Here is a 25421-nt window from a genome sequence, read left to right as displayed (position 1 = left end):
AGGTTTCTTTCATAATCCAACATCCTAGGCTCTCTTATTAAGATTTTTATTTGATGGTTAGTGGGCTTTTTTTGGTTGTGAGACTAGGACGATTCAGAGAAAGATCCATATGCTTCTTGAGCACTTACAGCACATTCTCAGAAAGCTTTGAGTTTTTTCCAAATATAGAAATTCAAAAATATAATGAAATAGGTTTTGATGCTGAGAATGGAATATAAAGCAATATGTTTGCCTTTTATTGTATCTAGCCAATCTTTATCAGTTTACAGAAGTACCGTTCGGTAACCAATATCAATTGAACAATTATATTGTGTAGCACTTGGATTTATTTTGTTCAGCAACGTAAAAGCTATTACTCCCCTTTATTCTACGGTGTCAACCTAGTTATAAGAGTGAATAAAAGCAATCGTAGTTATAGAATGTGTAGAAGTTCTATTTCAGTTTCCAGAAATGCTCAAAGTGGAGGGGGAGGATTTCTAAGGTCTTAAGTCAAGCAAGAGATTGGGGCTTTTTCTTTGTAACACTCAGAAAAACCACTGCTTTTTGAGATCATGCGCTATTCCTCAATGCCAGTCTGGCCATTGACTATTGTACCTGTATTTTCTTTTTACCATGATTTGCTTTGCTTTATTGAATATTCATGCTCTGGGGAGTTTCCCAAATGATAGCCTTCACATATTGCTAATTAATGAATGTGAATATTGATGAGAAGGGGCGTGCACCTCTGTGTCTATGATTGTGTGCTTCCTCTGAGTACAAAGAGAGAGGAAAGTATCTCAAAAAATCATGCGCGAGGCAAAGTTTGGGTTATTTATGCTGTGTCACAGCCCGGCTGTAATTCCAAGGCAGTCAGTTTGCAGTGTAATTGGGAGCAAATGTTAAGGGTCTTTTACTTTCCCTCCATGGTCATCTAGGCACTATGTCATGGCAGAAAAAAGCGCAATAATTTTTTTTTTTTTTGTCCATTGCTATTTATCTTTGGTGTTAATAGCAGTTTTAAAACATCATGAAATAACATTTCAGAAACAAATGAATGCACAGCACGTATATTTTTTAATAAGTCCATAAACTTTCTTGTGGTTTTATTCCTAGCCCTAGGAGACTAGACATTCTGAATATGCTCATTTTTAAAACTTGACAGATTTCATATTCTCAAATATAAAAAATGAATCTTTTTTATGGGATTATAAATTGTAAAGCCTTTAGGAGTCTGGATAGTTTACAAAACTGTTTATTGAAATTTTGGTTAAATTTTTACTTAATGCATTTCCAGTCTTCACTAAAATTTAATGACGTTGATAAGAAAAGCTAGAAGTGGTGTTTTAAATCACGATTTTATTATATTCTGGACATTGTTTTTGGACGAGACTGTTATTCTGATACAGTCTCTCTTTTTTTTTTCTTTGACTTCACTGTCTCCCTTGGTAGTATGTGGCACGTAATAGGCACTCGATGCATTTTTATCGAGTGAATGAATTAATGAATTTGAGTCTTTCTATTGCTATTCAAATATTGTTAGCATCTGCTGCCTCCAAATCGATAACTTTTGAGTGTGGTCAACATTATGGACAGAAACAAGTAGATGAATGACACAGTCACAGACAATGGGGAGGATTAAGTTCCTAAAATAATATAATGTTGTTTTAACTTAAACCTCCATAATATTTTGTGTAATTGAGATTTGCTATTGTAGAAGCTCGGTTGGAGGAGCAAAGGTCTATGAGGATTAGAAAGGGCCAGGAAAGCGGTTCACAGCTGATGCACCCGTTCTTTTAAACAGGATTATCTCCTGAGATGTGTAGAAATGAACTCTTGTCAGAGTTTCAAAGGAATTAATATTTTTGGTAAAATGTGCTAATGTAAAGAGTTAGAAGATTAGTGATGCGTAATGAAAGCAATGCATTCTTTCACATGGAAATAGGAATATAATAGATGTCCTGCAGGTGATTGGGGCTGTAGCAATTTTATTCAAGATTAAAGTTTGATTGACCTTTGTTAGGGTGATTAACCCTTCTGAAATTAAAAGCCAGAGCGGAATTATGCCGGCCCATTTAAATGCAAACATTGAGCAGGTCGTATGTCATTCAAATAATAATAATAAAACACCCTCCTATTTTAATTTTCATTTTTGCACATCTGAATGAGATACTGCTTTGGAAGGATTATAGTTCAGGCAAAAGCATGCTGGTGGCAGAGCATACAGAATAACATACAGATAATTGGGGGCACGTGGGAAGAGTCCTAGGTTTTACCCCCTCCCCATTCAAAGCATCAAAACCACCACCCCAACAAAAGCAGGGAGCCTGAAGACAGTCTTCACACTCTTAGAATGTGTGTTCTCAATAGAAAAAGAATATAGAAATAGCTGGAAAAGGGTTGGAATAAGTAACAGTGACATCTCTATTCTTACCCAGTGCTAACCACTAAACTGTGTATTAGATCCTTATTAAATTCATATGACACCTCCTGAAAAATGGGGGCTTTGGGGTATGGTTGCTTATGAAGCTGTTCACAAAAGTTGATTGTTTCCGATAACTGGAATTTTATTCCCCATGGTCTCTCATAGTCTATGGATAGCGTAGGTCTTTTCAAAAGCGTTGTATGAGAAGCAAACTAGTTCTTTACAAAGCTTTTCAATGGCTTGGTTTTATTTCTCTTTGTTAAATTTTCTTGAAGCCTTGTGAAAAGTTGCGTATTCACGTTGCTTCAAAAAACTGATTCCATTTTTCATACTATATTAAATATTTTTATCCCTAAGTCAGTGAATATTTTTAGTTTTAGTTTCTACCACATGATGAACGCATCTTCCTTTTATGTATCTGTGGACTATTAAAATGATAATAAATGTTCTCTTCCTTCCATATGTAATTTATTTCTCTCTATTCATCAAAGAAGTTAGTCTGAATGTTTCAAGGTAGAAAAGTCCAAGGTATTATAGTGTAAAAATTGAGAAGCCCGAGGTACTATAGTTTATTTTATATAAGCTTTTCATGTGCTCTTTTAACGTCCTTCATATTGATAGGCTTCTACTCCAGGCCTTTGAAGAAAGTCAAAGATGAAAAACTTGTGATAGACTGACTGAGATTATTCAGCTAACAAAGTGGCTCTCACATGTTCCAGAGAATGGGATAATACCACACAGCACAGACTAATAACATGCTTAACTAAGATCTGTTTGCTATAAGGATAATTTCCTAATTCTTAATCATGGGGTTAGTATTCAACTATAAATGGTAAACAAATACTTTCTGTACCTTGCCTGATAAAGTGTAGATTATCAGCTTTAGTTTTGGTGCATTGAACTGTCAAACTTAAAAAAATATCCAGCTGTTCCCTGATAATATTTTCACTAAAAAAAAATAAACCCCACCGCTAAATCAAATCCCTAAAATAAACACTACTAATTCTTCAGACATACCAACAGTCTTCTCTAATTTGATTATTCTTGTTTCACCTCTTACCAGAACTGAATGAAGATAATTTGGGGCATTCTGATTTATTGTAAACACACCATTTTCTAAACATAAAGAGCTAATGTGCCAGACTACTGATAACATCTTCTCTGTGTTGCCGTTAATTGTCAGCAGTCTTTTCCATAACACAAAATCATAGATCAGAGAAGAGAAATTCATATCATCTTAGGGTAGAAAAAAGAATTGGTGAAAGAGCAAAGACAAATAAGATTATATTTTGTTAAATCCCAAATCCAATCATTTGTTTTGCTTCAGTGTGTTTAGAAGATGTTTTTATTTCTTTGTTGCCTTTGTTTGTGACAATCCGTTCCCTTCTAATCCGTCCAGTCCCAGACCTGACATTTTCACTTTTAGTTGTGAAATAATATTCTTTGCCATTAACAGGCTGAAATTAATTCATTTGACATTTTCATGGGACACATATTCTAGTTGGAGTCCTGTTCAATAAAACATGCAGTTTAAAAAGTGACCAATGGTATTATTTTATACATCCTGTGTTATTTGTCAGTCAGCAATTTAATTTCGCAAAAATTTAGAGTAGGGTCACCATGAGCAATTTTATTGTTCTGGGCTGGAGAGGGAGAACAAGTAGCAAACTTGAGGATTTTCAGGGTTTTAAAAATCAATAATAGTGAAAAAATAAGTCACACGAATTTTTCAAGATGTTATTCTCTTTAACAGACACTCATTCTGGAAAAAAAAAAAAAAGTGGGTTATGTCAGTCCAGTGAATTATTTTTTGTAATTTGTTTGACAAAATAATATGCTCTCAGACAATAAATGCTCTGATGTTGACTTTACAGCTAATTGGGAAGGTTAATTCCCTAGCTTTAGTTTTCAAGCGAATTGGAAGGTGCCCTAATACAGTGCAATGGCTTGCGGCCTATTGATGCATTACCTGCTATCTGTATTAAAATGATCACACCATAATCCCTTGAAAGCTGGAGAACTGCTTAATATAATAACTGACTAAAATGCCTTTAGCATTTCTGGAGCCATCACTGTCTGACCTTTATTCCATTTCAACATTTACTGAGCACCTCCTATGTTCCAGGTACCCCCTTCAAACAAGGGAGGTGGATCTATGAGCCACATTTTATGAACCAGAAACCGAGACTCAAGGGTGGAGAGTGATTTGCCTAACGTCACACAGCAAGTCAATGGCACAGCCTGGGTTGGAAGCCAGTGCCATATTTCAAGGTCTTTAAGACCGGAGCTGCCCTTGCATAGTAGTCTTCCACTTTGCCAAAACTTGCTTATTGTGGGCACAGGAATGTTTAGCACTTTCCCCAGATGAAGGAATTTCCTAAATCACGGGATCTTCAATGAAAGGATGAATTCTCTCCTGATTCACTCCCAAGGAAGGAAGAGAAGAGGTGCTTTAGAACAGTTCAGATTATTCCAGGTGATGAACGTCATTTATTGGCTCATTTCATGGAGACCAGAAATTGTCCTCTGCAAATATCGGCCATTTAGTTCAGAAAAAAAAAAAAAAACAACTTTTAGGCCCTTTTAAAAAATACGTTTAAAATGTGTTTGCTTACCTATCTCTCATTTAAAATCCACAAATAATTGGGTCTAATAGAGTCCAAGTAAGAGGTACTTCATCCCTCCTCATCCACTTTGGCTGGTTGAATAGTTGGACAATCACCGATAAATATGCCCCCAAGTTTTATAATTCCTGCCTTTGAAACTGGATTTGAGCACAGAGTCTGTTAGATTTCTGTTCCATAGGGAATTGTCCAGTTGTTTATGCCAATTGAGTTTAAAGGAATATATGGGGAAATTTTTTTTGGTAAGTATTTTAAAGATACGAGTTCTATGGGGTGACCGCAATATGAGAAAAATACACCATGCTATTTAATGAAACAATTTTGACTTTCATCTCCTCATTTATTATGAGAATAAAGGAATTAGCATGGATGAGTTAGAAAAAAAGTAAACCTCTAAAAAATTAGCCTCAGAGGTCCCAAAATTTGGGATTGACAGATACATTTTCCCTTGGAAATTTGTTCCACGTTTTGAAAGCTGGCTCTTTTGGTCTATAAATTCTCAGAGTGTGGCTCGCAGAATTCCAAAGGTCCAAATATATCCCTGCATCTATCCACAAGGCCTAGAAAAGTGCCTGATACAGGTAGGTACTGAGGAAATGTTTGTTAAATTGGATTTAATAAATCCAATTTAAATTTAATAAATTTATTTATTTACCATTAAATAAAGTTTGGGATGCTAACTAAACCCAATGCTTCATTTAAAGGCCTGGTGTCTGCACTAAGAAATAATGTTTTAGACTTTCTAACTTCAGAGTTCGAAAAGAGAAAGGAGAAGTTGAGAGAGAGGAATACAGGTGTAGAGATAGTTATATTTTCCCATATGCATGTTAGGATTTTTGTTAAATGGTCCACTTTCTTCCTTTTCATAGCTTTACCTCTAAGCCTATCAACCTCGCCCTCTCCTGACTTGTTAGTCACTAGTCACTTATAACCTACCAACAGGGAACTTAGCTTTTCTGAACTGATTAGAATATTTAATCAAAATGATACAGTTGGATTATGTCTATAGGAATACAGGAAAAATAATTCACAATATTCATTTTGAAAATGAATGGAAAAGCAACTTAAGGGCACTACATAGAACCAGGAAAGTTTAAAAGTGTTTGCAGGAAAATAAGAAATTCTACTGTGATTCTAACTACAAATGAAATTACTTGGCAGCAGAGAAAATTAGTGTGTGATAAGATGAGATATACTGAGAGCATCTCTCCTAAGAGATGCTACATAAGAAGGGAGAGCAAGTTTGACCAACACCTCCACAAATGAGATAAATACTTGAGCATTCATTAACCATTTGAGTCCTGTTTGATGATGATTAAACCCTTAGGCGGATGTGAATCAACTTTACTATGTGGAAACATTGAGGAAAACATTTATGAGAAATATGATCCAATTTCTGAAAATACAGGCCAATTAAAGTTTGAGTTTTTTTTTAATGCTGTCTGCATGATGTATATATTAATAAGTATGTCTATCCTCTCATTCTCCATCTTCTTAAGCAAAAGCAGATTTTTACTTATTGACATAATACTGAAGAATCTAGTTTTTCTCCAAAATTATACATTTTTTTGCATAAATGTGCCTAATTACCTGAATTCAGTTTTGATTAGCAGTGTTAATTGATGCAGCTGTGGATGGTATCTGTTTACCTAAATTACCATGTGCAAACAGCAATATGTCTGGAAGTGAATATGCTAAACTGAAAATACTAATTAGCTAAGACAGATTGTTATTCAAGTCACATCATAGGGCTTTCTAATGAAAGCCTGGATGTGTCAGGGCTTTATGATATTCAGACAGAAATGTCTATATTACATATGATTTCTAAATTTAATTCATAAGAACAGATGGGATGTCAGCCAGGGTTCTTCTGCCTTATTCCAGTATTAATGTGAATATTTTACTCAACTAGAGATATATTCATATGTTTTTTGTAAGAAACTAGTTGTGTGCCTTTGTAGGAAACCGGTTGTGTGTTTTGACTATTTGCCAGCTTTGCACATTCAGAAACATCTATTTCTTGACCAATATATTCCTAGATGGTATCCACCTACTGTCCCAAAGAGGAAGATAAATAAAACATCTTGCAAGTTTAATCACATCAATTGACTAATTTAATGAAATCAAGTAGCAGAAAGTTTAGTTAGAAAGACAGCTTACATTGAGTAATCATTTATGTGTGTTTTCTTGCATTCCAAATTAATAAATTAATAGTAATAATAATGAAAAAACTTTGCTCGTAGGAATCTTAAGAATCAGCAAGCAGTTTGCAGGGCTGAAAGGTGATTTCTCATTATCTTCAGATTTTCTTGCATCTTTAATCATTTAAAAATGAATAGAAAAGCAGTGCTTATTTTCAGCTACCCTGTTTTGAGGTATTAGAGCTTTTTCTGTGATTGTGGTTCCCATTCCCTTTGTCCTAAAGCATGATCTGCTTTGCGTAAGGATTCTCTCCAAAGAAAGCATTAATCTTTTACTGTCTGCTGAGGTACTCAACACTCATTAATTGCAGTGTAACTTAGATGTACCCCAAGATTATAGTACAAATCCTGGACATCATGTATTGAAGAAATAATGAACCCATATTCCTTTTCCCAAGAGGCAAAATAACTATGCTTAATGCATAATAAGTCTCTTCTTCCCAAAGGCTGTGAAAATAGGCCTTTTGACTCAAACTTAAGAGTTTAAGATCCCTTATTAGATGTTTTAAGATGCCATGAGCAAAATGGGGATAATTTTCCTGATGCAAATTTGAACATAATTATAGTTTGGCATATTTAATTTAGGTTTAAGTGAGAATTATAATTACCAAAAATTGAATTATTTCAATTGTGCTAATTTCTATCCCCAAAGTTTTGTGTAATGTGGGTTCTCTAAGACAGGTTTAGATCCAGCAAAATTACAATGGAATCTACTACTAAAAATAAGGAATTTGTGAAAATGACTGCTGTAGTTACATTTTAGCTGCAAAATGTTAAAGCACTGTTAACTGGCCCAGGAGAACATGAAGTGCTTGAAATATCTTAAATCAAAGTAGAAAAAAGGAACATAATGCACTGCATGGACCCTTTGCATTCCATTTTCTGTATCACTACAAATTGTAGCATAATATTGCTATTTGTTGTCTAATCAATAAAGCTAATCCCAGTATTTTTAAAATATAATTCATGGATGTGACAGTTATGATTATTTAATAGTACGCTTTGAAAAGTCACCTTCAGAATTGCCTTGCCTTTGATAACCATTTGACATTAGGCTTTTCAAAGAGACTTAAGGTAAGATCCCTCTGTTGTCCTAATTTCTTTATTCTTAACAGCTCGAGGAGGAAGGTTTTCTTTCCCAGTGGCTAATTGTAGTTTGCTTATTGTTCTGTGGACAGTCCAAGAAAGTTTGTTGTTATAAAACCAAAGTGTGTTTGTGTATGTGTGTGTGTCTACACATTCATCAAATCACCTAAGTGAAGAGTTGAATTCAATCACTAGAGCCAGTCAACCAGTTTGATTGTGTGTTTACTTTCTGTGCTGCTGGATTCACCAAAGCAACTGCTGAATTAATTTAAGTCTGCTTTTCAAGCATAGATAAAAGAAGAAATATCCTCTCTAGAAAGTTCAGCCATCTATTTTATTCTAAGCAATGTTTAGGGAACTCTTTGCTCACCATGAGATTCTGTAAATACTATAGTAAATGAGTTTTTGTTTGTTAGCTTGTTTCCATGTATAGACATGAACTTGTTCTGTGTCATCATCTTTTCTAGAATCTTTGTTGACCCATGTGAGCATTTGTATGTGAGAACCTTAAAATGGGAAAACAGGTCAGTGATGTGAAATGTAGAATGGAGTTAAGGCATCTTATCAGCCATTTCAATGAATTGTCTTTAGGCCAATCACTTAACTTCAGGGTGCAAATTAGTTAATTTTAAGAATAAATATAGCTCTCTTTCTAACTTATTAAGGATTTATCACTTGTGCCCAAGATTCAATGGATCTGTAAATGAAATGTATGAATCTTTTCTTTGAACTTTAATTGGCATGTGGGGGAAGCAGGTCAGACTGAGTTAAAGGCTGAGGGACTTAATCCTTTGAAGAAATTTTTATTTCGTTTTATTGCTTCTAAGTATTGCTAACATATTCTAAGATGAATTTGACACTTTGCTTCATATATGCTGGTTTATTTTCAGAAAGGTAGACTGTAGGCTCCCTGACGGATATATTTTACTTCTTTGTTAAATCTTCCCTCTGTCTTCATGCAGCTTTATCACAGGAGAAGTATTACATACAAGGGTTCTCCCTGAGCAAACTGGCCACCATTGAGTAAAAATCATGGCCATTAACCGAATTTATAAATCTTAGTAACTTATGTTACAGGAAGCCATGTTTTATCTAACCTGGGGACTGGAAACCCTCTGAAGATATTTAAAACTTTTTAAGCTCCTGTTTATTTTGAAAAAAGTGCATATTTTTGATCAGTTTATGTTCTGGTCAAAGGAACCCTAACAATTCACAAAGGACAGAATTCATCTGAACTTACTCCCTGAAATGTATAACATAGGCTACATTTGAATTAATGCAAATTTCAAATGAATGGAATTTAAACTGGTAAACCAAACTTGATAGACAGACAGACCTAAATGCAGATTTTGCCTGTCACGTTTCAGCAGTGTGATCTCGGGGCATTTTTCTCAGTTCTTCTGGGCCTTAGTTTACCCGTGTCGCAGAGAATCATACACACTTATAGGAGTGTTATGATGAGCAGATTGTATAGTGTATGCAAGCCCCTTAACCTGATACCTGTCATCAAGCTGACAAAAATAATAGACATAATTACTGTATACAATGCAGTAGTTCTGTATTAAAAACCAACAGAGGCAATTAGAGAAGTGCTTTTAATGTGGCATTCATTAACTCTTAAAAAGTTTATCCATTAAAGTGATTAAAATTCCCCACCAATATATACATACAAGCCCATTTTATCACAGGCATATATTTGTACATAAATGTATGTGTATACACATACACATATAACTTGTATAAGAATGAAATTAAACACCTGGCTTCCCAAGGTATATGGTACATGAGTTTTCTTTTCCAATAGCTTCTTACAGCTACCTAATGCTTCATAGCTCAAAAATTATTCTGTACAGCTTATCATATGTAATCTTCACAGTAACAAAGCAAATGGCATTTCATTCTTCTTTATAAAATTTATGCAAAGATGCTAAGTGACTTAACCAATGCCTCTTACTATATTGAGGGGTGGGGCGGATAGGGGAGGGGCCAGGAAAATGCACTCAGAGTCTGTATCTGAACTATTTGGAAAAAGGAAGTGAACGATGCTGTTTCTCCATGCAACATTGGTAGAGGAGAGTCCTAAGAGAATATTACTACGTATACGTGCAGGAACCACGGATGAGTATATTATGAAATCCAGGACATTATCCAGATGTTGACAGGTGGAGTAGAATTTGTTTCTCCTCAACAAACTTGTATTAAGATATTCTGACTGGTTGCACTGTTCACACTAGTTAGACATTATCCTTTCCACAATTATTACTAGGGCTTATGTGGGTCTTATTTGCAAAAGCTAGGATCAGGAACTTAGGTCCCAGGCCTGGAAAAAGGCCCGGAGGTCCACACATGAGTGCACATCTAGGGATTTCTTAAGAAAGTAGCACCTGGAGCCAGATTTATGGAAAAATGTAAGGAGCTAGCATAGCTCCTTACCTTCCTTCATGTAAGGAGCTAGCATAGGAGAGGGGAAAGACCCTCAAATGCCATCTCTCCCATTTATAATTTGTTTAGCTAAGTTAGATTATTTCACTGATTCAACAAATACCTTACAAATACCTTGAATGTGTGAGATATTGCAGAAAACACTGTAGGTATGTAAAACTGGAATTTAGAAAGATTCAGTGCCTTCAAGAATTTTAAATAACCATCCTGTCATTGTATACCTATTATTGCAACAGCGATGTACTTTGGGTGGTAAATTTTTCCTCCTTTAGTTCTAAAATATTAAATAATGCATTTGTCCATTCATGTATTCATTCATTTAGCATGTATTCTTCCCTGCACTGAGTAGTGGAATATGAATGTGGTTTTTGAGCCTGGATGGCCTGGGTATGCATGGGTCATTGTGCTGTCTTAGTCACTCAGTCCTGTCTGACTCTTTGTGACCCCAGGGACTGTAGCCTGCCAGGCTCCTCTGTCCATGGAATTTTCCAGGCAAGAATTCTGGAGTGGGTTGCCATGCCCTTCTCCAGGGGATCTTCCCAACCCAGGGATCAAACCTAGGTATCCCACATTGCAGGCGGATTTTTTACTGTCTGAGGTACCAGGGAAGTCATTTAATTCTCCTCTAATTATAGGTGGGGCAAATTATTTGAATCTTCAGCTTGCTTATCTATAAATTTGGATTATCATGAAAAGATTGATTTGGGAATTTATAATATGTAGAAAGCACTTCCCATGTTGCAGGGCATACCTGAGTGCTATGATTTCTTGAACATGAATGCTCTGCCTCTCGAGGGACATTAAAGTAGTTGGAATGGATATACACATACCTAGAGCAACTAGAGAATTCTAATAGGTGACTAAGTATAATCTAACAGGGTCCAGCCCCCAAAGGTGCTGACAGAATTTAGAAACAGGAAAGATCTTTTTATTAGAGAAGAGGAAACAGTAGCAAAAGTGCTTTCTGAGTGGTGTGGCTCGAGTTTCTAGCCATGCCTTTTTCAATATATGCATGCAGCCTGATGACCATCTCCCTGGAGACCACTGTTAATTTAGGAACCTACAACATCTGTGCAGTTTAAATAGGCCCAGAGCCCAAACCCCAAAACACACAGAGCATGATTTCTTAGTCAGTGCAATTGAATAGGACAACATCCACACCCAGGCTTTGATTCATAAACTATATGGACCTAATTGACACCAAGTTGTTGCCTTCTCAGCTAGCACGCATGGCAGAGTTCTGGTGTGTTTGGGCTTCTTCTAGGTCCATATCCAGAAATTTCAAAGTAGATTTTCGTCATTAGCTTGTCAAGCTTGTCTTAAGCCCACTTAATGAGGTCTGCCAGTGGAATGCCTTTTATGTTCTGTGGCCTTTATGCTTAGCCTCAGCTACTCTCAACTGTGGCTGAGAAGCTAATGAAGTTACCACAGTGCTCGCTTGTCTGCTGCTTTTGAAAACACACCTCGTATGTGTTTGGGTATTTAAATTCTGTTTTCTAGCTTTTAGGGTTTATATTCTCGTAGTGCATTCAAGTGCTATGGAAATAAGACCAGATGGATGTGACAACCAGCCATTCGGGAAATTACATACACATTACATTTTTGAAAACCAGTATACATATGTCTTTCTGGATGCATTCATATGCTGGATTATTTTTGTTGCATCCAAATGGTTGGGATTTCAATGAACCAGTTACCTAGAATGTCAACTGGAGAATTCCTTCCAGAGGAAAAGCATGGCCTGCAGTGAGCCATTTTGTCAAACACAGCTGAATATGGAAACAGAATAAAGGTCACTCTGCATTTCTCTGTCTTCCTTTAGTTTTCTGCTTAGTAATCTTCACTATAGACATTATACAATAAATTTGTTTGTCTATCATCCCCCTAGAATGTGAACTCTATAAGGACAGGAAATTTTAATACTGTATGTAGTGTTTAATACTATAGTGCTCAACATATCTTAAGCATCCTGTATGTGATAGTGAATAAGTTGGCTGTGACTGAGATAATGAAATGGTGTTTAATTCCCCCTTGTGCTAAAACCAGTATAACATGCAGGTTTTCTTTTGTCTCAATGAGGAACATATGATTGTGAATAATGATGAAGACCTAAATGCATAATGTTCACTATGTATCAGGCACTGTTCTAAGCACTCATAAAAACCTTTAGTGTCAGTTCAGTTCAGTCACTCAGTCATGTCTGACTCTTTGCATCCCCATGGACTGCAGCACACCAGGCCTCCCTGTCCATCACCAACTCCCAGAGTTTACTCAAACTCATGTCCATTGAGTCAGTGATGCCATCCAACCATCTCATCCTCTGTCATCCCCTTCTCCTCTCGCCTTCAATCTTTCCCAGCATCAGGGTCTTTTCCAGTGAGTCAGTTCTTGGCATCAACTGGTCAAAGTATTGACGTTTCAACTTCAGCATCAGTCCTTCCAATGACTATTCAGGACTGATCTCCTTTAGGATGGACTGGTTGGATCTCCTTGCAGTCCAAGGGACTCTCAACAGTCTCCTCCAAGACCACAGTTCAAAAGCATCAATTCTTCAGTGCTCAGCTTTCTTGATAGTTCTTGCCTTGAGAACCCCATGAAATTTTTGAAGAAGGGAATAGCAAACCACTTCAGTATTCTTGCCTTGAGAACCGTTAGTGTGGGGCCTGTTATTCTCTCTATTTTATGGATTGGGGTATTTTAAGTACAAATACTATGATGTGACAGCCCAAATTCAAACTTATCAGCCTATGCTTGTGTTTCATGTGCTATTAAAATGTGACTTCCAGGGTTTGAAAATAAGTCATCTCAGGAATTTATCCACCTTTTCCCATTAGCAAAATCATCACATAACCATGATTTATTAGTTCTGTGCTATTCTTAAATATGCTCTTCAGTTCAACCCGGTGGTACAAGGAGAATTACTCATACTTTGCTCTAAGAAGTGGGAATCTGTAGAGGCAATCACTTTTCTTATTTGCCTTACCCTCTTCATTGGTTTGCTTCCTTATGTGCTCCTACATGGAAAAGATACTAGATGATAAATGCTGTAAATAAATATTTCAAGTTTCTGTGCTTATTAAGATATTATGTTAATAAGCCCAATGCATATCGTCAAGCTAAATGGAACTGTTGGTATTAGGGATTCTATCTCGGCTCACTCATGGTTAGTCAAGTTTCATTCTTACTGACACAAATAGTGATGGAATAATCAAATTTAGATTTGAGGTAAAAACATAGAACTTTGATGAACAAATGTGTCTGCCCAATTGGGTTTATTTAGGTTGATGAAAGATAAGTGTCTATACCTCAGCGCAGAACTCTCGTGGTGGTATAGGCTTTGCCTCAGGTGAATGCCAGAATAGAATTGTTCATTCCCTACTATTTGGCAGAAATCACCTCCAGACACACAGGTATTCAGGGTGTGGACAGTATATAGAATGAAATGGCTGGTGGATCTTCAGAATGGCAGTTTTCAGAGAGATGCTTTTGTGTATTGAAAGCACAGTGTCCCATGGCCCCAAGGACCGTATTTCCCCTAGAACTGGGGGTTGTGTTCAGTACCTGTGTGGTTCCCTGCAACCTTTCTTACTGTCTGTCCACAGGGAAGGATTACTTTACCAGCTCATTTCCCTGACACCTTCTGATATTAGTCCAGGTGTTCAAGTCAAACTTCCTCCATTCCTTCTTTTCCTGAGTCTATAAATTCCATGAAGTCCCATTCAAAAATGAAATACCTTTATTTGGGGTTTACATAGTCCATTTATTTCTTTTGTGTAATCTGCATTTATGTGGTAAGCAATTTTAGTATTATTTAATGTGGTAGGTCATACGTGAATGCTTAGTAGTTTTCCCTACTTTCTTCAATTTAAGTCTCAATTTGGCAATAAGGCGTTCATGGTTTGAGCCACAATGGGAATGAGAAATAGATTTAAGGGACTAGATATGATAGACAGAGTGCCTGATGAACTATGGATGGAGGTTCGTGACATTGTACAGGAGACAGGGATCAAGACCATCCCCAAGAAAAAGAAATGCAAAAAAGGAAAATAGCTATCTGAAGAGGCCTTACAAATAGCTGTGAAAAGAAGAGAAGTGAAAAGCAAAGGAGAAAAAGAAAGATATACCCATTTGAATGCAGAGTTCCAAAGAATAGCAAGGAGAGAAAAGAAAGCCTTCCTCAGTGATCAATGCAAAGAAATAGAGAAAAATAATAGAATGGGAAAGACTAGAGATCTCTTCAAGAAAATTAGAGATAACAAGGGAACATTTCATGCAAAGATGGGCTCAATAAAGGACAGAAATGGTAGGGACCTAACGGAAGCAGAGATATTAAGAAGTGGTGGCAAGAATACACAGAAAAACTGTACAAAAAAAGATCTTCACGATCCAGATAATCATGATGGTGTGATCACTCACCTAGAGCCAGACATCCTGGAATGTGAAGTCAAGTGGGCCTTAGGAAGCATCATAACTACGAACAAAGCTAGTGGAGGTGATGGAATTCCAGTTGAGCTATTTCAAATCCTAAAAGATGATGCTGTGAAAGTGCTGCACTCAATATGCCCCCAAATTTGGAAAATTCAGCAGTGGCCATGGGACTGGAAAAGGTCAGTTTTCATTCCAATCCCAAAGAAAGGCAACGCCAAAGAATGCTCAAACTACTGCACAATTGCACTCATCTCACACACTAGCAAAGTAATGCTCAAAATTCTCCAAGTCAGTATTCAGCAATATGTGAACCATGAACTTCCTACATGTTCAAGCTGAATTTAGAAAAGGCAGAGGAACCAGAAATTGAATTGCCAATATCCACTGGATCATCAAAAAAGCAAGAGAGTTCCAGAAAAACATCTATTTCTGCTTTATTGACTATGCCAAAGCCTTTGACTGTGTGAATCACAACAAACTGTGGAAAATCCTGAAAGAGATGGGAATACCAGACCACCTGACCTGCCTCTTGAGAAATCTGTATGCAGGTCAGGAACCAACAGGCAGAACTGGACATGAAACAACAGACTGGTTCCAAATAGGAAAAAGAGTACATCAAGGCTGTATATTGTCACCCTGCTTATTTAACTTATATGCAGAGTATATCATGAGAAATGCTGGGCTGGATGAAGCACAAGCTGGAATCAAGATTTCTGGGAGAAATATCAATAACCTCAGATATGCAGAAGACACCACCCTTATGGCAGAAAGTGAAGAAAAACTAAACAGCCTCTTGATGAAAGTTAAAGAGGAGAGTGAAAAAGTTGGCTTAAAGCTCAACATTCAGAAAACTAAGATCATGGCATTTGGTCCCATCACCTCATGGGAAATAGGTGGGGAGACAATGGAAACCGTGTCAGACTTTTTTTTTTTTGAGGCTCCAAAATCACTGCAGATGGTGATTGCAGCCATGAAATTAAAAGATGCTTACTCCTTGGAAGAAAAGTTATGGCCAACCTAGACAGCATATTAAAAAGCAGAGACATTACTTTGACAACAAAGGTCTGTCTAGTCAAGGCTATGGTTTTTCCAGTGGTTATGTATGGATGTGAGAGTTGGACTATAAAGAAAGCTGAGTGTCAAAGAATTGATGCTTTTGAACTGTGGTGTTGGAGAAGACTCTTGAGAGTCCCTTGGCCTGCAAGGAGATCCAACCTGTCCATCCTAAAGGAGATCAGTCCTGGGTGTTCATTGGAAGGACTGATGCTGAAGCTGAAACGTCAATACTTTGGCCAGTTGATGCGAAGAGCTGACTCATTTGAAAAGACCCTGATGCTGGGAAAGAGTGAGGGCAGGAGAAGGGGATGACAGAGGATGAGATGGTTGGATGGCATCACCGACTCAATGAACATGAGTAAACTCCAGGAGTTGGTGATGGACAGGGAGGCCTGGAGTGCTGCAGTCCATGGGGTTACAAAGAGTCAGACACGACTGAGCAACTGAACTAAACTGAACTGAATATGGTAGGATATCAATTCCTGCCCCTACTAACTGAGACAACTTATGCAAAAGTGCTTAAAAGCCCAGTAAATGACATCTGTTGTTAGGCATCTATGCCTTGTAAACATCCTCAAATACACTGGAAGAAAACTAAAGAAATCCTTTTTACACAAGAACTTTCAGATGAACCCATGATTTTTCCCATTCAGTGTCAGATAACCAAAATCATATGTTTATGATTTAGGTTACAGTCTTGGACTTTGATATCATACTCACTCTAGTCTGCTTCCTCAAATCTTTCCTTTATACATTATGAAATTACCTGGTCCTCATCTAACAGTCAGGCGTCCCAGGTAGCACTAGTGGTGAAGAACCCACCTGCCAATGCAGGAGACATAAGAGACACAGGTTTGATCCCTGTGTCTCCAGAGGTCGGGAAGATCCTCTGGAGGAGGGCATGGCAACTCAATCCAGTATTCTTGCCTGGAGAATCCCATGGACAGAGGAACCTGGCAGGCTACAGTCCATGGCTTCGCAAAGAGCTAGACATGACTGAAGCAACTTAGCATGCACATATAATGATAAACACCCATCATTATAATATGGCACAGAATATTTTTATTGCCCTAAAATCCCTGCTCTGCCTATTCATTTCTCACCTCCCCAGCCCCACCTCTGGCAACCACTGATCTTTTCTCTGTGTCCATAGTTTTGCCTTTCCCAGAACTTCACATAGTATTGGCTTGTTTCATTTAATAATATGTTTCATTTAATAATGTGTATTTGAGGTTCCTCTTGGTCATTTCTGGCTTGATAGCTCATTTCTTTTTTAGTGTGAATAATATTCCACTGTCTGAATATACCACAGCTTATTTATCCATTTGCCTACTTAAGGACATATAGTTGCTCAGGTCATGGAATTTGATGAGGAAAAAATCCTAGGGATATAGAAGTTCTATTCATTAATATTTCTAATATTGCAGTAATATTACTATGACTCCACACAAATATGTCTAACAGCTTTAGCGCTGAAGAGATGAATGTGGTGTGGCTTTTATAAATTATACGTGTTGTTGGGTGGACTAAGAACTGAGAATTGCCCAGATTTTTATTTAAACAACAGTATGCCAGGTGACAAAACATTCAAGATAATAGCAAGGCCATATCTGTGGGTGTAATGTTGAGAGCTTAGTCATTACAAGCATAAGAGGAAGTGAGAAATGGAAGAGGTTGGTTTAGGAGAAATGAAGCAGATATACTTCAATGATTATTATTATCAACTGTTGTTCTTTTTCTATCATACATCCCAAATTTGGATGCCATCTTCATCCTCCAAGTGCTTGTATCATAGAAGAACATCAATATTTTTGTTAACTTATTTTTCCTTATCACTGAGAATATTTGTGTGTGTGTGTGTGTGTGTGTGTGTATCTGATTGTAAAGATTTAATCTTTTCACACTTATGGTTTTAATCAAGGAAATGTTAGTGCCAGAGTAAATTTTTGTGACTGACTATTTTGTTGTTGTGAGAGTGAAGAAAAAATATTTTGATCCTATAAAGAGCAAATGAAGAAAATCCACTAACTGAATATTAAAAATAACCAGTGGAGGTTGACTCAAAAGGTTTACATTTATTTGATCAAACTCTAACTGACTCTAAGTTCTGAAAGCAGAAACTTTGGAGGAATAATGATAGAATGATTTGGGAACGTCGACTGAAGGGGAAAAAGATATCACAATCTGCAGAAATAGAGGGCTGCTCATTCTCTGCTACTCACCTCTGAAAATGATGCTAGAACAAACACATAGGCACAACATTAGCTTTAAAACCAGGCCCTGTAACAAGTCAAAATATCCTTATGGGAAGAAATCAGTAGACCCTCAAATTCTTTTTGGATTTCAGAAGAGAACATGTTTTCCCTTATCATATGACTGGTAGAGTGTTGAGAATACCTGTTGTATACACGTGTTTTTATTTGATTTGTGAACAGGCCCTTTCCCTTTATAGCCACAGGAGCCATTCTCAGAAGGCACACAGGCAATGAAAATATTTTCAAATCCCGAGAGCCACAGAAACACTAACTTTCGGTTTATTCACTGGGCTGTGCCTTTCTAAACATTTTCTTTTTTAAACTGGCCCTAAAGGGCAATAAACTAGGCCTCCACTAAGCCTGAGCAAATAGAAAAGAAGAGGATTAAGTGGAATGTCTGCAAGAATGTCATGCAGATGGGGTCTTGTCTCAAGACTGATGGCCCATAAGGTAAGTTTAAACAGGACCATTGCTCTGTGTTCATACCAATCAGCCAAAACTTACTCAGCAACATGTTTATTACAGACTCAAGTAGGTAGCAAATTTGTTAACAAAACATACGTATGAGGGGTTTTCTTTCTCAGTTCCCTCCCTCCCAACCTCATTACTATGGTCAGCAGTGTTCTGTGTCTTAATAAAGCAATATAAACGTTGAAGAAATTGATGGGTAATTTTTTTTTAAACTGAAAATGTAACTGTTGACTTAGAAGCAGGCATTGATAACAAAGGATAGTTTCAAGACCAGTGCTCTGCAAAAAGAGAGTGAAAATGCCATGAGCCAAGTTGGAATTTCAGATCTCTGCATAATTCAGTATTTTGTAATGAATGTTTTCTTTCCTGTTTTATATTCTGAGAGACCAGGTTAAGTAATTAGCATCCATTATAAGTTCAAAGTTGAAAACAAATTGAGAAAATCAAATGGTATTATGGCAAAAGAGCCTTTCCTAAAGTTCTAAATGCTTAATTGAGAGCCATTAAAAGTAACAAAATATTATAAGAATTGAAATAATGTAGATAGTGTCCAAATATGGGGACATCGGCTATGTTTTGACACCCCGGCATGGAACTTGTTCAGGGAATCACCTGTGTCAGATAATTTAAGATGTAGTTGACAAATCTTGACTTCCTTTGAATTATAGAAAGTATTTGTCAGTTGCTGCAAAGTTAAATTTAAACACACACACTTGGCTTTGTGAGATGAAATTATCTGTAGGATCTTTATTTTCTTGCCTTTATTATTTCCAGTGCAATTTATACTGTCACCTTCATAATCCCCTGCCACCAGGGCTCCAAGACAAAACATACTTTTGTAGTATCTCTCCCTGTTCAGTGTCTTTCGGCCATATGTTCACCCACATATCAGCCAGGTAGGATTGGGGAAGTGTGGTTGAAAAGTAGGCTTACCAAATCCCAGAAGCCCTAGATATTGAGTTTTCACCTAAGTTGCTGAGGAAAGTAAGTTGAATTACCTTTATTGGGCACCTATTATATTCCAGCTTATATATACAGTTCTGTTCAGTCACTCAGTCATGTCCAACTGACTCTTTGTGACCCCACAGACTGCAGTGTGCCAGGCTTCCCTGTCCATCACCAACTCCCAGAACTTACTCAAACTCATGTCCATTGAGTCGGTGATGCCATCCAACCATCTCATCCTCTGTTACCCCCTTCTCCTCCCACCTTCAATCATTTCCAGCATCCGGGACTTTTCAAATGAGTCAATTCTTCACATCAGGTGGCCAAAGTATTGAGTTTCAGCTTCAACATCAGTCCTACCAATGAACACCCAGGACTGATCTCCTTTAGGATGGACTGGTTGGATCTCCTTGCAGTCCAATGGACTCTCAAGAGTCTTCTCCAACACCACAGTCCAAAAGCATCAATTCTTCAGCACTCAGCTTTCTTTATAGTCCAACTCTCACATCAATAGGTGACCACTGGAAAAACCAACCACTGCTATCTGAAAAGTGGAGCATCTTATGGCATAAACAAAGAAGCAGTTACCTGGGACACATCTTGGTAACTGATGCACAGAATAAGTTGAGATAAAACCCAGATGCTCACAGACGAGGTTCAGAGGTACAGAGCCTGGATGCAGAGCGGAGGGAAGGACCTGGGCGGGACTGATCTCAGTGCAGGAATACGCTGCCTCTAGAACGGCTCACTGCACGACAAACCGACTACTCTTTTTGCTTTTCCCCTTTCTCCATAAGAGCAAAAATCCCCTTTGGATTTCTAAAACAGATACTAATATAGGTCTTTCATAAAAGTGAATTGGCCTAAACTTTCAAAAATCAGAGGACACCTGTATAACCTCTGATTGATACACAACAACCCAGAAAAGTAGACTCCACTATCACTATTTTATAGATGAGAAAACTGAAAAACTGTGTTTAATGTGCTTTTCCAAGGTTACCCAGATCAGATTATTAAATGAGGATTGACTCTAAAGACCATATTCTTTCTCTCACAACACAGCATGCTTTCTTACTAGCTTGAGAGACTGTACCAATTCAAACTATAAAAAGAATCAGTGGTGTTCATGGTCCACTGTTAACAAACATAAAGCCCTGTTCTGCTGGCCCCTGAGTCCTCCTGGTAATTGAAATGACCAAGCCTGGCATTTCTTATGCCATCTTGGGGAAGAGATAACATTAGCTAAAGGAGGGAAAAATTGGAAAAAGAGAATATTAGCTCTGTCTATTTGGTGATGGCTCTTAGAGGAAATAAATGGAAGATACATGTTTTTCTGTTAATATTTTCTGTTTAAAAGAGAACAAGGGGCCTGGGGTGAAGAGCAAATAGAGAATACTGATGCTGTGATAATGAGCCAAAGAGTGTTGATTTGGGGCTTATTTCTCTATTGCCCTGGTCATTTCATCCTTCACAGAATGAGAATATCCTGTTCAGCTTTCAGGCTGGGGTTGTCATGCGAGAAGAGTACGATAATTTCATCCTTTTTTGTAACTTTCTTTTGGGGATAAGCATTTTGGTTTTCTGCTGTTTATTATTTCAAAGGCATCTATATGCTAATATGTTTTATGCTAATTATTTTCATGTTTTCCCCTTAGGTTGTGCTTCATATCACCCACCAGGGAGGATCATCTCTCATGAAAACTTTCAAATTTGATTTTGAAAATTATTCAGAAAAATTTAAGCCATGCTATCTCCCAGGGTAGGAAAGAATATGCTCTAGAGACTTCTATAATTCAAAGGCAATGGACTGGGATAACATTTAAGTTATCAGGCTGCCGAAATCCTCTTGAGAACAGCCAGGTACACAAAACATTTAACACTGTGACACTGAAATGTGGGAAGAATAATTAAAATAAAAATCTAGTAACAGGCTTTCAGAAATCACTAAAGTAACCGTTTGATCCAGAGAGGAGAAAGGAAAGGCTGTTTTCATTCTCCACCACGTCTGAGGTGTGCTAACTGTTTCTGTTACTATGAGTATATCATCTTTTAATTGTATGTCAGCATTCCTTAGTGTCATTCCTAGAAATTTAATTGTAATGATATTAATGCCTGAAACTGAGTCTGTGCTTACAGGGAGAATAAGGTGAGAGAGGTTTTCGTATAATGAGCTACCTTGATGTTTTCTTCCAGTTTTTTTTTGTTTGTTTGTTACAGAGATTTTTTTTTAATGAAGTTTCAATTTAGAAAGTAGGTTACAATTTTGGAGGAAAAAAACCTAGAAGTCATTCAATTAACCTGTCTTTAAAAACCTTTTTGCAGGCATCTTCTTTTGAAGATAGCCAGATCTTAAAAACTGATTCCTCAATATGAGATATTAAAACTTTACTTTAAAAGATTTTTATATTACAACTTTACATTTTTTGTTTGGTTCGGAAATGGACTTGTTTTGTTCCCAAGCACTTCAGGGATGCAAAGAAAAGGTCCCCATTTCCCACTCCCTGCATTGTTCTCCGCCTTGCTCTGTGTATAAGAAAAGAAGGGATTCAGAAGCGCTGGGGGAGTCACAGTCCAGATTTCAGTTCATTTTGTGGGCTGTCTCTTTTGCACCTCTTCCTCTCTCCACCTTTGATAGCTGCACCCCATTTCAATTCTCTTTTTCAAATGCTTTCAGTTTTAGAGCTCAGCAGTGTCCCATCCTGCCAGAAGTGCAGCCCAGCTGCTGCTCTGTCTCCTCTTGGTTCATTCTAATGCCTCTTGACTCCAAGATAGCTTTGTCAGCAGGAAAGTTCACTTTCGGGCTTGGAAGAAAGGTCTCCTTCTGGAAGGGGGCCTGACAAGTAAGCTAGACTCTCCCCCAGAGAGGAAGGGCTCAGAGCCAGCCTCCAAAAGGCAGATGAAGGCAGATCCCTGAACGATCTGTTCTGGGACTGCCAACCAGCATTTCAACACATAACTGTCATCACCTCTCTCCAAACAGGAAGAATCATTGCTAGGGATATGTTTGGTAAATTGGTTAGAATAAACGATTGTCTGTTAAAGGTAAAATAACATTTTCTTGAAACCTGGCTGTGTTTGGTACATTCTGTTGAAATAAAAGACCTGCAGCAGTTTATGTGCTAAACCCTGGTGACCCATCATTATTTTCCTTTCATTCCATTTATCTGTCAGTGACAATAACAAAATAGCTACACATTTTCCCTTTTAAAGTTGTGTTTAGAGAAGGATCCCTTGAGCTAACATGTTCGATCTTAATGCAGCCCCAGCTGAGAAAAAACTTTCTCTTCTTGCTCTTCTCTGAACATAATTCAAAGGTAGTTCAAATAGAAAAGCAATTTGTGTACAATTAGGCTCCAAATTTATGAGGTATAGGTGAACCATGCAATTTGATTAAGGAGGCTGCTATGAGTGTATTATTCCCTTCGAGAACTAAATTCCATGAGGACAGAAAGGAGATCTATCAGCAACTGTTAGCCTGTAGTGGCTCTAGAGGGCTTCTCAGGTGTCACCAGTGGTAAAGAATCAGCCTGCCAATGCAGGAGCATGAGAGATGCTGGGTCGGGAAGATCCCCTGGAGGAGGGCATGGCAACCCACTCCAGTACTCTTGCCTGGAGAATCCCATGGACAGAGGAGCCTGGTGGGCTGCAGTCCATGGGGTCGCACAGAGTCAGACACGACTGAAGTGACTGAGCTTGCACGCACACAGCTCTAGAAGGGGGCTGTGGTTGGTGACTTGATGCAAATATTTGGTGGTCTTGACTCCGTCTATCTGAGCAGTGAGATCAGCTCAACATGCTCCAGAAATGCTGTATGACCTGAGAAGAGTAGCACAGCTGGGTTAACACGACTTTGAAATGATAGGGACTAGAATCAGAGAAACTGGATTTGCATCCCATATCAATACCTTCTAGTCATCTGACCTGGATGGATGAGTTCCTTGGCCTCATTCTCCCCATGGATCATAATAAAAGTAAGATACATCCCGCCACACTGTGTGTGTGTGTGTGTGTGTGTGTGTGTGTTAGTCGTTCAGTCATGTCCAGCTCTTTGCCACCCCATAAACTAGAGCTCCCCAGGCTCCTCTGTCCATAAAATTTTCCAGGCAAGAATACTTGGGTGCGTAGCCATTCCCTTCTCCAGAAACTCTACCAACCCAGGGACTGAACCCACGTCTCTTTTGTCTCCTGCATTGACAGATGAATACTTCACCACTGTGCCACCTGGGAAACCCACATGGATAATATGGGAGGAAAAAAACCATACTGATTGTTTTAAGTGGGATGTGAGGATTAAACGAGATGACATATTTTCATGGTGCCCACAGCTCAGACATCCTCAATGATTGTTACTTCTATTTTATTATCACTATTCTTACTTGTAAATGATACTTTTAGGATTTTTATGATCATTATAGTCATTAGTGGTATTAATAGCAATGTGAAAGATTCAAATTTTTTCCTTATGGAGAACTTAGCTGAAATTCAAAGATGCACACACTGGGTACTTTTTTCACTTGTAATACATTTCCTGTGAAATGAAGATGTGGACAGGCTTAAGCTTTAAATGATTCACTGAAATCCTCTGGAATGCCAGTGATTCACTGGAAGTCTTTATACCATCGATAGCTTTTGGTAAAAGTTTTTTCATGGTCAAATCTAAGATTTTGCACAAGTTGAAAAAATGTTTTAAGTCTATTAAATGTTATTGCTTGTATTAACCAATGCCAAATATTCAGTAATATATAGAAAAAGTCACTTGCTCAATATTTTTACACTCACTGCCAAGAATTCAGCTATCTAGCTAATGAGCTGTCTTTTTCACTTGTCTTTTCCATACCTAAGATTATGAAAACTTCTAGTGTTGCTGGTATGAGTGGTCTTGTTGATTACAGGGTACAGTTTGAAATTTCTGAATCTCATGAAGTGTGGAATTGCTTAGAATAAAGTCTTTTAGAGAAAAAGCCATCTTGCTGGTCGATAAGCTCCCTCAGTAGTGAGCTGCCAGGTCATATTCATGGAGCCAGATCATCTTACGAAAGCATGATCTCAAGGTCATTAGCCATCTCACTTGCTCGCAAAATGGGAGAAGAGAAAGTTGGTTTGTGCTTGCCTCCAAACAGGTGGCTATTCCCATACAGAGAAGTCAGATGTTAATTAAACTATTGCAGGGTTAAAATAGATCATGCCATTCTGGTTTGAAAAGTCATCATTGACTTCTGCAGTTTCCCCTCCCAAAAAAACCAAAATCCACAAATGCATCTGCTTACAAAGTTTTTATTAAATGCAAGTCACATTTAAAGTAAAAAGAAAAATATTTTTTTGTTGTCTGTAGAATGACTTTAGTCACAACAAAGACTTCATTAAAATAATATCTTGAGTGTATGTTTCAATTGTGATCCTTGGGATTTAATTTTTTATTTCATTTTCATCCTGTGCTTTCTCTGTTTCATGAAGCCAGCCCTCAAAGTAAATGCTTACAGTAAATTAACTCTGGTGTATTTTAAGGTATTTC

General features: G+C 37.6%; 1 long non-coding RNA gene across 7 annotated transcripts in view; it reads left to right on the top strand.

The window, feature by feature from the left end:
* The window catches only part of LOC110134553 (uncharacterized), a 102454-nt gene that overhangs the window by 67777 nt on the left and 9256 nt on the right, over window positions 1-25421 (top strand). For 6 of the 7 annotated variants that reach the window (XR_011483069.1, XR_011483064.1, XR_011483066.1 and 3 more), the window contains one exon: window positions 21565-21769. The exons of the other annotated variant lie outside the window; for it this stretch is intronic. This is a non-coding gene — a long non-coding RNA (uncharacterized lncRNA). The remainder of the gene's footprint in view (window positions 1-21564; window positions 21770-25421) is intronic. 7 annotated transcript variants of the gene reach the window in all.

Source organism: Odocoileus virginianus, chromosome 23 (genome assembly GCF_023699985.2).
Source record: "Odocoileus virginianus isolate 20LAN1187 ecotype Illinois chromosome 23, Ovbor_1.2, whole genome shotgun sequence".
In the NCBI taxonomy this organism is placed as follows: Eukaryota; Metazoa; Chordata; class Mammalia; order Artiodactyla; family Cervidae; genus Odocoileus; species Odocoileus virginianus.
This window is presented reverse-complemented; position numbering and strand designations above follow the sequence as displayed.